Genomic DNA, 13,010 nt, shown 5'->3' on the forward strand with positions numbered 1-13,010 from the left:
GGGCTGGGGGGGGACACTGAGGGAGTGGGGGGTTGCCCAGGCTGGGGGGGGGCACTGGGGGAAGAGCAAGGGGTGGGGAGGCTGATTGGCCTGGGGGGTGACACTGAGGAAGTGGGGGGCTGCCCAGGCGGGGGGGCACTGGGGGAAGAGCAGGGGGGGGGGAGGCTGATGGGCCTGGGGGGTGACACTGAGGAAGTGGGGGGGCTGCCCAGGCCAGAGGGGCACTAGCTGGGGCGGAGCCCCGGGAGATTGGGGGTGAGGGGGCTGCGCAGGGCGGGGCTTGTTGCTAACGTCTCCTTCGAACCCCACCCTCGCCAAGATGGCGGCGCGCCCCCTCCCTCCTGGGGGGGCCACGTGACCTCTCCTGCCCGCCCCCGCCCACTGGGCTGGCCGTGGGCCAACGAGGGCGGGGTGGCGTGCGGTGGGGGCGTGGCTTTTTCGCCGCGGAGGGAGGGGGCGGGTCTGGCCGGAGCCCGGGCCAATGGCCGGGGCCGGGGGCGGGGCCTGGGTGAAGGTAACAGGTTGCGGTGGGGCGCGGAGGTGAGGAGCGTTCGTGGCGGGGAGCGGCCTGGGCACGGTGAGTGCGGGGCCCCCGGCCCCTATGGGGCGCTGCCTTCCTCCGCAGCTATGGCTCCTGTAGGGGCTCCGTTGTCTGGGACTCGCCCCGCCCCTATAGGGGGCTCCCTCCCACCCTAGCCATGGCTCCTATAGGGGTTCTGCTCCCTGGGACCCGTCCTGCCCCTATAGGGCGCTGGCTTCCCCTATAGCTGTTGCTCCTATAGGGGCTTACCAATTCAGGGGGCCTCCCTGTCTCCTGGGGACCTGCTGGTTCCCTATAGGGACTTAGTGTCCCATAGGGCTTCCCTGTATAGGGGTTCTCTTCTCTTGGGGATGTGCTCTCCCTATATAGTGCCTGCCCCCATAATGACTGTCCCTATAGGGAGCTCCCTCCCTCTGTAGTCACTGCCTGTATAAGGACCTTTCCCCTGGGGACCTATACTCCCTCTATAGTGACTTCCCCTTATAGGGATCTCTCTCCTATAGCATCTGCCCCTATAACAGCCCTTCTTCCCTGGGTGGTTCCATCTGTGGGAAACCTCTAATTCTCCTTGATGTGCATGGATGTGCTTCCCTCCCTCCCCCAACACATGCACCTTCCCCTGCCCCATAAGACACCCCCCCCTTACTCTGGTGTGTCCTCGCCCCTCATATTGGGCTCCTGCTCCTATAGGACCCCTCTTGGTGTGTCCCTGCTCTAGTCACTGTTCCTATGACAAGACACCCTGCTCACACGTCCCAAGTCCCAACTTTTCCCCATGCTTCCCAGAGAAGCAGCATCCATTGAGGTCCCCCCCCCCAAGATAAAGTCCTGCTGGAGTGTGTGTGTGTGTGTGTGACACCACAGATGTGTTACAAGGCTTGTGACAGCAGCTGGGGATTGGGGGTGTGAGAATTGGCTGGCTTGGGGGAGTGGGAGGTATCTAGAGCTCTTCACCCCCAGACCCCCTGCTCAAATCTAGCCCAGGCTGGAAGTGACTAAAAGCCATGGCCATTCAGTGGCCCTTGTGTCCAGTTCCTAGTGGCCAGGCGCTTAGCAAAGATGCCATCCTGGATGGCCATAACAGGCCTCTGTCAGCAGCCTCAGCAGAGAGGCTGCATGAGACATGGAGACAGAACTTGAGGGTCTGTCTGCTGGTGAGGCCCATTGGCAGGGATTCTGGCCGAAGCCCCGGCTACTTCCACGCAGTTTAGCCCCTGTGGCTAAATGGGGACTTCGGACTCCAGGTTTGTCATGATGAAAGATATGAGCGGCATTAAATCACCATGACCTAAAAGCAAACAAATAGCCCTGTGCCCAGTAGAAAAACATGATCTAACCAGTTACTAGTAGCTGTGTTTAAATCTCAACTTAATTGTGGGTAGCACAGTTCTCCAGGTGGTGACCAGCAAATGGTCTGTGGCCCTAATTGTAGACCTGTGTGTATCTTTCTCCTGCTGAATCGAATATGATCTCTTGTGACGCTGACATGGACTCTGTTGCGTTCACTTTCTAAAGGGACACTGTAAGAACGCACAAGAATCTTTTCCCTGTGTTGCTGACAACACCTGCAATGATTAAAATCCAAAGGGTTCTTACTGAACGTGCAGTTTGTAATGTTTATGCTACCTCCCTGTCCTCCCCTCCCCAAGCTGATCGAAACTAGAGCAAACATTGAAACTCACTACTCAGTTTCACTCTCTGGTTCCCATGCATTCAGAACAATGCTGCTGTTTCTGAGCGCCCCTCACCAGTCTCTTATGGTGTGTGTGTGATGGAAATATTTCACATCCAAACAAACTCTTCACTGAAGATGAAGGAACAAGATTAGGGTTTGTGAAACCTGTCATGTAAACAAACCTGTAATGTCTTAGCCTGATAAACTTCACTAAACAGAAGAATTCTGTATTTGTCAGTTGCCATGTAAAGCAAATGAGAACTTCTGTTTTAGCTGCTCTAGTGGAGGGTGATTGCCAACTCTGTAATTAATTACAATGAACTTTTTGCACTAGTTATTGTATTGTAAAATGTTTAAGTGTTTAGTCACTCAGTTCTCACAAGGTGAGTTTCCCTCTAAGAGCCAAGTGGCACTGGCCTAGACATAGAAGCTGTGTGTAACTGCATGACAAGTGAATAGGTTGGAGTTGTCTGGTTTCATCTTTCTGCTTCATCTTTTCTTCTCCCCCCGCCCTCCAGAAACCAAACCCAAACCCTTGACTGTACTATAAGTGCTGGGATAATCCTAACTGGACATGATCGTCATTATCTTCTTTTATGTGAAGACTCCTGGTGAGGCCTCACATTGCAGTGAAGGAGGGGACAAATGTCTTCAGGGAAGCCTTGATTTGAAAAAGTGTCTTGGACCCAGCAAATGTTGTGAATTTTGATATTAAGGCAAACTGACGCTCTTAAAGCGCTATAACTTGGGTTTCCCCTCCTGTTGCAGAATTTCTGTAATGCAGGATCTTCAAAATGTAGTGTGCAGCTTCTTACACTATCCTGCCCTCCTTTAACATTCATGCTGAAGGATGGTATTTTTACCAGTAGTGGGGTTTTTTTAATCAGAAGAAAGATCTGAGCCCTAGATTTTTATTTTTTACACTCAGCAGCTGGTTCCATGTGAAGACTATGCTGTGATTCTTTTAATCTTTATAGGCTTCAAGCTTTTTTTTTTAAGACCATTCCTTCCCATTGTGCTAATACATTAGGTTCAGCAATCATTGCCATGCCTGTATTGTTCTGATACCACATCTTGTGGCATTTATTTTGTAGCTGTGTAAAAAGGTGTCCTGACAGGGCACTTTAAAAATACAATCCATTCACAAAACAAAACAGAGAGGTGTCTTTGCAGAATGATTGTTTCTGTGGAATTGCGATCAGCTCCCAAGTGTATGATCTATAGATGGCTTAGGCTTAAAATCTTGTACGCTTTTAATTTGTGTTCTATTTCTGTCAAGGGCCTTCAGTTAAGAAACTGTCCTCAAGGATGGAAACTGTGCTGAAGGATGAAATATTCCATCATGTACTCCTGTTCTGTCTAATTAGACTGCACCCTTCAGCATGGTATCTGTTTATAGACAATAGTTAGGAATGTCGTGCTCTTGCTTGTGTAATAAAGCAGCGCTCCTGTCAAGGGTTTTGTTACTGCCACAAACCCAGGCTGATGGCATGAGTTGTTGGGGAATCTTTAACCTCAAAGTGCAGAGGGGATGGATGGCTTAGTGACGAAGGTAGTGGGTAGGACTTGAGACATTTGGGTTTAGTTCATGCTCTGCCACTGACTTCCTACGTGATGCTGGGCAAGTTGCTTAGTCTTGTGCATAGGAGCCTCCTAGGGATAATGTGTTGAGTAACCCATTGACCTCAGTAGGGTTTTTCATGGATTACAGTGCTGCTCACCATGACCCTCAATATGCAAACAGGCAAACAGTATTATGTTTTTCTTTTAAAGAGAAGATAATTTTAAATATGTTAGTATTATTGTTTTATGATGGTAAAACTTCAAAGTCCCAACAGAGATCGGAACCCCACTGCGCTAGGTGCAGTGCAGCTCTACACTTAGAGACACTCCGCTCCCCCAAGGAATTCACAATCAAGACAGGCAAACAATATACAAGTAAAACATTCAAGATGCTGTCAAGATATGTGTCATGTTACTGGTATAGGTTGAAATTCTCAGAACTGTCTTGATTGTGAACTCCTTGGGGGAGCGGAGTGTCTCTAACTGTAGAGCGGTACTGCAACTAGTGCAGTGGGGTTCTGATCTCTGGTGGGTCTCTGAAGTTTTACCATCATACTCCCTAGTCTCCTATCCCATTTGCTGGTATCTAGAGGCTGAGTGTAGGATTATGTAATGAATCATGGGAGGTGGTGTGGCTTAGTGGGTAGTTCATTGCACTGGCACTCAGGAGACATGGGTTTGATTCCTGGCTCTGTCACTGGTTTGTTGGGTGACCTTGGGCAAGTCACTTCCTGTGCCTCCATATTCCTTTCTGTAAAGTGGGGATAATGTTGCTGATCTCCTTTGTAAAGCGCTTTTGAGATCTACTAACAACAAGAGCTATACAAGAGCTAGGAATTGTCATAATCCAATACCACAGTATTATTTCCTGGCCGGGGAGGCAGAGAGACAGAGGCAGAGAGAGCTGGCATCTCCCTTCGCTTGTTCCCTTTTTACATAATGCTTTTAAATTGGCCCTCGGTATCTGTCTTCAATAATAACTCTTTGTCTCTAGCCTACTGTAGCAACCTTTGTTTTAGAATACATTAACAGGTTGGTTGTGGGGATTTCTTTTCCTTCATTTCCCCCCCCCCTTCCCCCCAATCCAACCAGTCGGTCTGGTTTTGAATAGTCTCTGTTTTTGTTTAAAGAGTTCTGGTAGATTAAAGGGTGCCTTGTGTGGCCATTCCTGTTGACAATTCCTTATCTCACTTAGGAGAACACATGATAATTATGGGGCAAAGAGTTACTTGCAGGATCTCTCTTGGGCCTCAAGTCTTTTTGTTTTTTTGGGGAAAAAAACCAACTGGTCTGTGTATTGGTCACTTTACACTTAATCTTAATATACTGCAATGTAGTTGCTTCCTATTGTGGTAGCACATTTTGGGTGCTAGGAGCTGTACACACATAAGAAGAGGGAGAGATTCAGTCTCTACTGCCCTGTACATTGCCAAGTGAATATAAAAAGGCTGTAAAGGGTAGTATTTATATGTGTATTTTGCTGTGGTGTGAATGACTTCGCCAATGCCCTGCACTTCTTATAGGGTTCTGAGTCATTGTGCCAAAAGGCTTATAATCCAACGACCCGGTGCTGAAATCTTTGCTTGATAATTGCAAAGTAATGCACACTGGAAAACATAATTTCAGCTATACATTAGCTGTTGCCACTCAAGGAAAAAGATCTTGGAGTCATTGTGGATAGTTCTCTGAAAACATCCGCTCAACGTGCATCAGCAGTGAAAAAGGCTAGCAGAATGTTGGGAACCATTAGGAAAGGGATGGATAATAAAGCTGAAAATCTCATAATGCCACGGTATGCCCATACCTTGAATACTGTGTGTGGTTTTGGTCACCCCATCTCAAAAAAGATATATTAGAATTGGGGAAAGATATGATACAAGTCTATTAAAATCATGAATAGTGTGGAGACAGTGAATAAGAAAGGGGTAACTAACACGTCACAACTCAAGAACCGGGGGTCACACAATGAAATTAATAGGCTGCATAACAAACAAAAGGAAGTACTTCACCCAATGCATGGTCAACCTGTGGAACTCGTTGCCAGGGGATGTTGTGAAGGCCAAAATTATAACTGGGTTTAAAAAAGTATTAGCCATCGATGGACCCATCCTCAGTGAATTTTGCTATTAGACAAGATGGTCAAAGATGCAACCCTATGCTCTGGGTATCCCTAAGCCTCTGATGGCCAGATGTAGGGACTGGGATGCCAAGGGATGGATCACTTTATAATTGCTCTGTTCTGTTCATTTCCTCTGAAGCACGTGGCATTGGCCACTGTTGGAAGAGAGGATGCTGGGCTAGTTTGACCATTGGTCTGACTCAGTATGGCCAGTCTCATGTGTTGAGTAGCCCACTGACATCAGTAGGGTTTTTCATGGATTACAGTGCTGCTCACCATGACCCTCAATATGCAAACAGGCAAACAATATACAAGTAAAACATTCAAGATGCTGTCAAGGTATGTGTCGTGTTACTGGTATAGGTTGAAATTCTCAGAACTGCTTAAGTGACTTGGGCCCCTAACATGTTGTTGAAAGTCAATGGGGCTCTGAGCTCCTAAATCACTTAAGTGCTTCTGTAAATAGTACCCATGATCTATCTGTCTTCCTTGGATATTCCTACAGGTTTTTTAAAAAATGCAAAAATCCCCCACACATACCATATGACTTAAAATCCTTAGACTACTAACTGGAAGAATTTAATAAGGTGTTATTAGAAAAATAGCTGATCTGGTTTTGCTTTTCATCATGTTTTAGTCTGAATAATAATGATACAGGACAGGTGTTAGCTTCAGTCTCTCCTTCTCCTGCACTAGCACAATGGTTTTTAACCTTTTTTCATTTGTGGACCCCTAAAAAATTTCAAATGGAGATATAGTCTGTGGACCAGAGGTTGAAAACCACTGCATTAACACAAACGCCGTTGTGTTCGTTTTGGGTTGCGGGCTCTTCGGGCGACTTTCTAACTCCAAACAAAAGTGCTTGAAATAATAAAAAGAAGTGCATTATGGAAAAGCATTTTTTGGGGGGCGGGGGAGGAGGGGATTGAACTACCTGATATCCTTTTAAAGCTTATTCTAGGTCTGCCTACTTTCCCTCACTCTTTTGCATTCGTTCTCAAACTAAGGGGTTAACTTTCAGAAAGGCCAAATCCCCAAACACCAAACTAGCGACATGCACATTAGTATTCTAAAATACCTTGGCACTGTACTGGGAAAAACAGCCAGGTGCAGATTCATTACACGCTCTGAGGAGCAGTTCCTTACTTCAGTATTTATGTCCGCCATTAAATATTTACTGGTGGGTCTGTGTGAATCTGAATAACTGTTTTCAAAAGCACGATGTGTTTTGAAACTGACAAATGGAAGGTTAACACGAACAGAAATCTGTGGGAATTTTGACATGATGCAATTCATGTAACTGTTTGTTTTATTTTACTATTAAGTTAAATATTTATTTATTTCTAAAATCTGGCATCTCACATGTATCTAGATTGTTGGAATTAGTCTTTCTAATTGCGCATACCTAGGCAGCAAGTATCTGAAGAGAGACTATTTGGAGTATTAACTAATGGCTCCAGGCCCTGTTTGAGCAAAGCTCTTAAAGACATTGGACTCCTACCAACTTCAAAGCTTTTGCTGAACAGGGGCCCAAACCAGGACTGTTCTCATGTATATGGTTATCTTTATGCACAAGTTTCTGCAGGATCAGGTTCTAAATCAATAAGGAAAGCATGTTTGGGTTTTAAACCCCCTGCATCTTCTCTGTCTTGCAATTCAGATACTCCAGCAGGCAAGTGACCAATCTATTTCCATATTTTGGGATCAATCTTCACTAGCCAGGTTGAATGAAATGCAGAAAATAGGTAAAAAGAACAAATGGGAACTACTGAATGGGGTTTCTTAAAATCCAGCTAGTATAAGGCAGTGTGGATTGATTTCAAGTTGGAAAGCCTTGATTTAAGTCAAACTTTAATCAGCTTTTCTATTTGTACTTGTTATTTTCTAAAGAATATTGGTTGATATAACCATTAAAATATGTTGATTTACTACTGAATAGTATCTTTACGCTAGATTTGGTACAACTTTTTGCTATTTAGGAGAGTATGCTATAAATAGATACATTTATATAAGCAATAATATAGCTTAATATTTTCAGATTCTTGTATGTGTTAGTGTGTTAGAAAATAGTGAATGATATAGTTACTAAATTAACTTTTTTTCTCGTGATTTGGGTCAAGCTGCGTTTGGATGGTTACTGTAACTTAAAGAGACAAAACCGCATACTTATCTTTTTAATTTACATATTTTAAAAGATTATAACAAGTTTAGGCCTTAATATATTTTGTATTCAATTCAGATTTCATTTTAAACGGGTTTATTTTTAAAAATAAAAACCGTATAATTTAAATAACAAAAAAAATCTCCCAACCCACCCTGTCATAGGGTAAAATGTTCAAAAACACCGGAGTCCCATTTTAAAAAGGTGACTTAGTGCTTCTGTAGTATAGACATATCCTATCTGTAGTAAATCCACCCCCTCTCAAAATGGTAGGTAGGTCTTGGGGCTCTGAAGTGTCACTGAAAGTCGGTGGGGCTTAGACCTGGTCTATGCTTAAAAGTTAGATCGACCTAGTTACGTCACTCGGGGCTGTGAGAAATTTTGTGACCTGAGCGGTGTAGTTAGGTTGATCTAACACCTAGTGTAGCTGCGTCAAGGTCAACAGAAGAATTCTTCTGTTGACCTAGCCCTAGCTTTCTCCTTTTAGAGAGGAGGAGGATTAACCGCACTGACAGGAAAAACGCCTTCCAATGGTGTAGGGAGTGTCTACGCTACGGTGGTATAGCTGCCACTGTAACAGCTGTAATGTAGACATACCTGTAGGCTCCTAAATCACCTAGGTCCTTTTGAAAATTGAACCCATAATCTAAAATGGTGGTAGCTTCTTAGCACCTCCTTTTTACAATTGATATGTAATTTGTCAGTGTCTTAGTCACTCTTTTCTTGGGTGGGGGGGACTTTTCCAATTCCTATTAGGGATTGCTTAATAAATGATACTGGTATAACTCTTATTCTGGAATAAGAGGGTCTCCTGTCAGTTTATCATTTGGGAAGGGATTCGAACCTAAACTGGTGGTGGGAAAGCCACTCTTCAGGAATAGGTGTGTTCGCATGGTGGATTCTATTGGTAAAACTTTCCTGTGTAGACGAGCCCTAAGTGAAACCGCACACGTCCCACTGACTTCTCAAAGTCACTTAATCCTTTTGAAAAGTCACTCTAAAATACTAGCATAACTGTGGCTCATGCTTCATTGGAAACTTTTTTTTCCGTGTAAAGAGTGTACCTATTATGGTAGAGGTTTTATGTCCCTGCCCCCTCTTGTAAGGGTTAGCATTTCAATAAGCTTCTTAACTTTTTTTTTTCCTTTAACATAATAACAGAGGCTTTTTTCCACCTGCTTAATAACTTATGCATAGGCATAAATAAAACCATTTGCAGCAAAAACATCTTAGCTTGGCTTCTGTGTAGGAGAGGGAATGCAACTGTAGAAGAATGTTTTCTGGACTGCGAAAACTGTTGTAGAACTGCTTATATATCTGCTCCTGCATTTGCTGGAATGGTAGGAATTGGTCCTGTCTATTGTGGCATCAATGATGCTTCTGATTTATTAAGTGACAGTAAAAGTATTAAAATGCATTACGCTGGCTTGTTGGACAGTGTGTAGGGAATATGGAGTGAAACTAGAGGTATGGGGAAACTGTTTTCCATTATCTTGGTGGTTGATCATTAACTATGGACTCTTTTTCTTCCTTGCTTGTGGGATGAAAGAGCTGCGTTGTTAGATGCGTAGGCACATTTTGCGATTCCTTTGCATCTAGTCTCACCTGCGTATCTCGAATGCATTGTTATCCTCGTTCTCAGATTGGGGGTGAGGGTGAACGTGAGGGTATGTTTACACTGCAATGAAACACCTGTGCCTGGCCCCTATCAGCTGACTTTGGCCTGGCTTGTACAATGACAGTGTAGACACTTGGGCTTCAGTCCAAGCCCCAAGGTCTACACTGCAATTTTATAGCCCTACAGCCCGAGCCCAAGTCAGCTGATATGGGCCAGACGCAGGTGTTTTATTGCCGAATAACCTACCCTGAGACGCAGAGAGGAAGAGACTTAAAGGTTTTTAAGGTCAGGCTTCACAAAGCCCTGGATGATTTAGTTGAGGTTGGTCCTGCTTTGAGCAGGGGGTTGGACTAGATGACCTCCTGAGGTCCCTTCCAACCCTGATATTCTATGATTCTATGACTTTCCCAAGGCCACCCAGCAAATTGATGGCACTAGAACTCAAGAATCCGGACTCCCAGGCCTGTGGGTGCAATCTGTCTTCTAATCTTGTGACAATTAGTGGGTGCAGCAGGAGGAAACTGCTAAGTAGAATTTCTCTAGTCCCCTCTATAGCCACTGAATGTGAAATACAAGGCACCGTAGCCCTAGTTTCTTCCAAAACAGGCTATAGTTTCTTTCTCAGCAAAGAGAAGAGAGAGTGACCAATGCTTTATTAAATGTATAGTTTTAGAGGCAATGAGAAAACGTTCTCTATTGCCAAGAAGGAAAACGGACATATTTGTATTCCTGTGGAATACATGTCTTGCCTTTTAATCATTATTTACCTTTCACTGCCGAAAGTTGTGCAATGGCTGCGAAGTGGGTTGTATACCTGAGATTCCATTCTGTCTGCAGCACCTGCAGGCAAATCCTGTGTGACGGAAATGGTGCTGACTCACTTAGAGTACTTTTTTTAAACTGTCTCCTATTTCTGACTGCCCGGCCAGCACAAACTTCAAGGAATGGCCACAAGATCTAGTCACCAGGGGCCTGATTCTACAGTGTGTTCCACCTTGAACATTTTAATGCAGTATGTGATGCCATTTTTTGTGTGTGGCCCTAAGATCACTCATACCTTTGGAATGAAGGGTGGCTACTTTTCTGACACCACACTCAATCTGTGCCGGTAGATATGCTGGCAAATTGCAAATGGATTACAATTCTTGTGGGCCCACACTGGAAATGGCTTAAAATGTTGTGGAAGGTAACAGGAGGAAATAGTAACCATTTCTTTCCATTGTGCTAGTTAAAATAGGAGGGCATAACTCTGTGTCACTCTGGGTGTGGTCTATCTGGCCAATTCCTTAGACTATTCCAAGACTTGAGACTTGTCTTAAACAACATTTCCCATATGTAGAGCCCTGCCAAATTCATGGTCCATTTTTGGTAAATTTCACAGTCATAGCATTTGAAAAATCTTGAATTTCAGGGTGTTGTAACCATGGGGGGTCCTGACCCAAAAGAGGTAGAGGTGTGTGTGTGTGTGTGTGTGGATATCATGGTAATAGACACCATTACTGCTGTACTGCCTTCAGAACTGGGTAGCCCAAGAGTGGTAACTGCTGGCTAGGAACCCAGCACCAATATCACACCATGCCACCCTTCCTTCTGTGCTGCTGCTGGCAGCGGCACTGCCTTTTGGGCTGGGTGCCTGGCCAGCAGCCGCCGCTCTCAGGCCGCCCAGCTCTAAAGGCAGCGCAGAAGTAAGGGCAGCAATACCAGGACCCCTCTACAATAGCCAGCTTTCACAGAGGAGGCCAGATTTCACAGTCCCTGATGCCTTTTTCACACTGTGAATTTGGTAGAGCCCTACCTGTATGTGATACAGCTACTTCTTCAGTAGCCATAGGGTCTAAATGACAAACATTGAGCTGTCTGATCATCTAGGTGCATTTTCCCACATCTTGCAGATGTTCAGACTTTAGATTTCCTTTTTGAATTAAGAGGATTTATATTGCAGCTCTCCACTTGTTTTCCATTCTCTTTCTGCCAGTTGCAAACCCTTTTGGGTTAACCTGCTACCAAAGGTTGTGGTATTATTGTGGTACTATTGTGTTGCTATCTCCAGGAGCAGAAGTTGGCCTCTTTCCATCAGTAAAACAGTGATTTCACAGCCCCAAGTTGGTGTTGGGGGGTGTGTGTGTACGCGAGTGTAGACCCATTAGCAGTCTACGGTTGCCTTTCCTGTGTTGTCCCTTATCTTAACTCTGTGGGCCAAATTAATCCCTGCGATATACCACTGAAATGGCTTGCATGAAATCCGGCACAGGCTTTGGTCCTTCAAGGGCTTCCAGCTGGAGGTATGCCTATACAGCAGCGGACAGGTGTGGTTCCCAGCTCAGGTGGGCGTATGCGTGTTAGCTCGTCTCACTAGACATAGCTGTGTGGCCGCTGGCTCGGGCTAGCCGCCTGAATACATACCCAGGGGGCTGGGCAGGATAGCACTCTGGCAGCTAGCCCGAGCCACCACCTGTGCAGCTCCCGCCACGCTGCTATTTTTAGTGCCCTAGGCCATGTAGAGCGTGTGTGTGTATGTCTGCCCAAGCTGGGAATAGCCCCTCCCAGCGGCTGTACCCTGAGAGATTGGAGTCCCAAGTTCTAGCCTCCTTGCAGAATTACTTAACTGCTTGTGCTAATCCAGCAAACAGTGGAGAGGCTATTGCAGGGCAGAGTTAAGATGCAATTGTGTCATAAAGGTCTAGCTTGGCTATGGCTGGGTGAGCAAAGTGCTCTTCTCCTCCCCCCTCTGTTTTGAGGCGTGCTATCTTGTACATGCTCCAATCCCTTCTTTGGGACAGCATTGGGGCTGGGTTTCTCTCAGAACTGCTCTTCCCCTTTTTCGTGTGGGAGCGGAGTCCAGATAGGCTGTTTCTCAAGCCCCTTTATCAGCTGAGCTGGACTGTAAGAATTCCTGAGAGATTAAACATTTACCATGACTCACCCACCTCCTCTCACATCCACCTAGGACAGGGTGTGATTCAGATGCAGCATACTCCTATGCTAACTCTATTCCGGTAGCACCGTGGCGCCCCAGTCATGGATCAGGACCCCACTGTGCTAGGCGCTGTACAAAGAAAGCCCCTGCCCCCAAAAGCTTACAACCTACGTAAGTCTCTAGTCCCTGCCTCTGTCTAAACGTGGTTTTATGCAATAAACATACGGGAGTTGCAAGGTGCAAGCTAGGGAGTTCTGGGGTTGTGAGGCAGTGTTAACATTCCAGCTGTGTGTTTTGCTTGATCAGTGTTTTTGCACACTGTAATAGTGAGGTTACCTCTGCTTCCCCTGGTCCTAGTTCCTGGAATTAGGGTTACCATACGTCCGTTTTTTTCCGGACATGTCCGGCTTTTTGGT

At 45.4% G+C, this 13,010-nt stretch overlaps 1 protein-coding gene across 2 annotated transcripts in view; it reads left to right on the forward strand.

Annotated features, from left to right (window-relative positions):
• The first annotated feature begins 508 nt into the window (after positions 1-508).
• The window catches only part of CGN (cingulin), a 63,508-nt gene continuing 51,006 nt past the window's right edge, over positions 509-13,010 (forward strand). For both annotated transcript variants that reach the window (XM_034756422.1, XM_034756423.1), the window contains exon 1: positions 509-577. The gene's annotated coding sequence lies outside the window, so the exon portion shown is untranslated. The remainder of the gene's footprint in view (positions 578-13,010) is intronic.

The sequence above is a fragment of the Trachemys scripta genome, chromosome 24 (genome assembly GCF_013100865.1).
Source record: "Trachemys scripta elegans isolate TJP31775 chromosome 24, CAS_Tse_1.0, whole genome shotgun sequence".
NCBI lineage: Eukaryota > Metazoa > Chordata > Testudines > Emydidae > Trachemys > Trachemys scripta.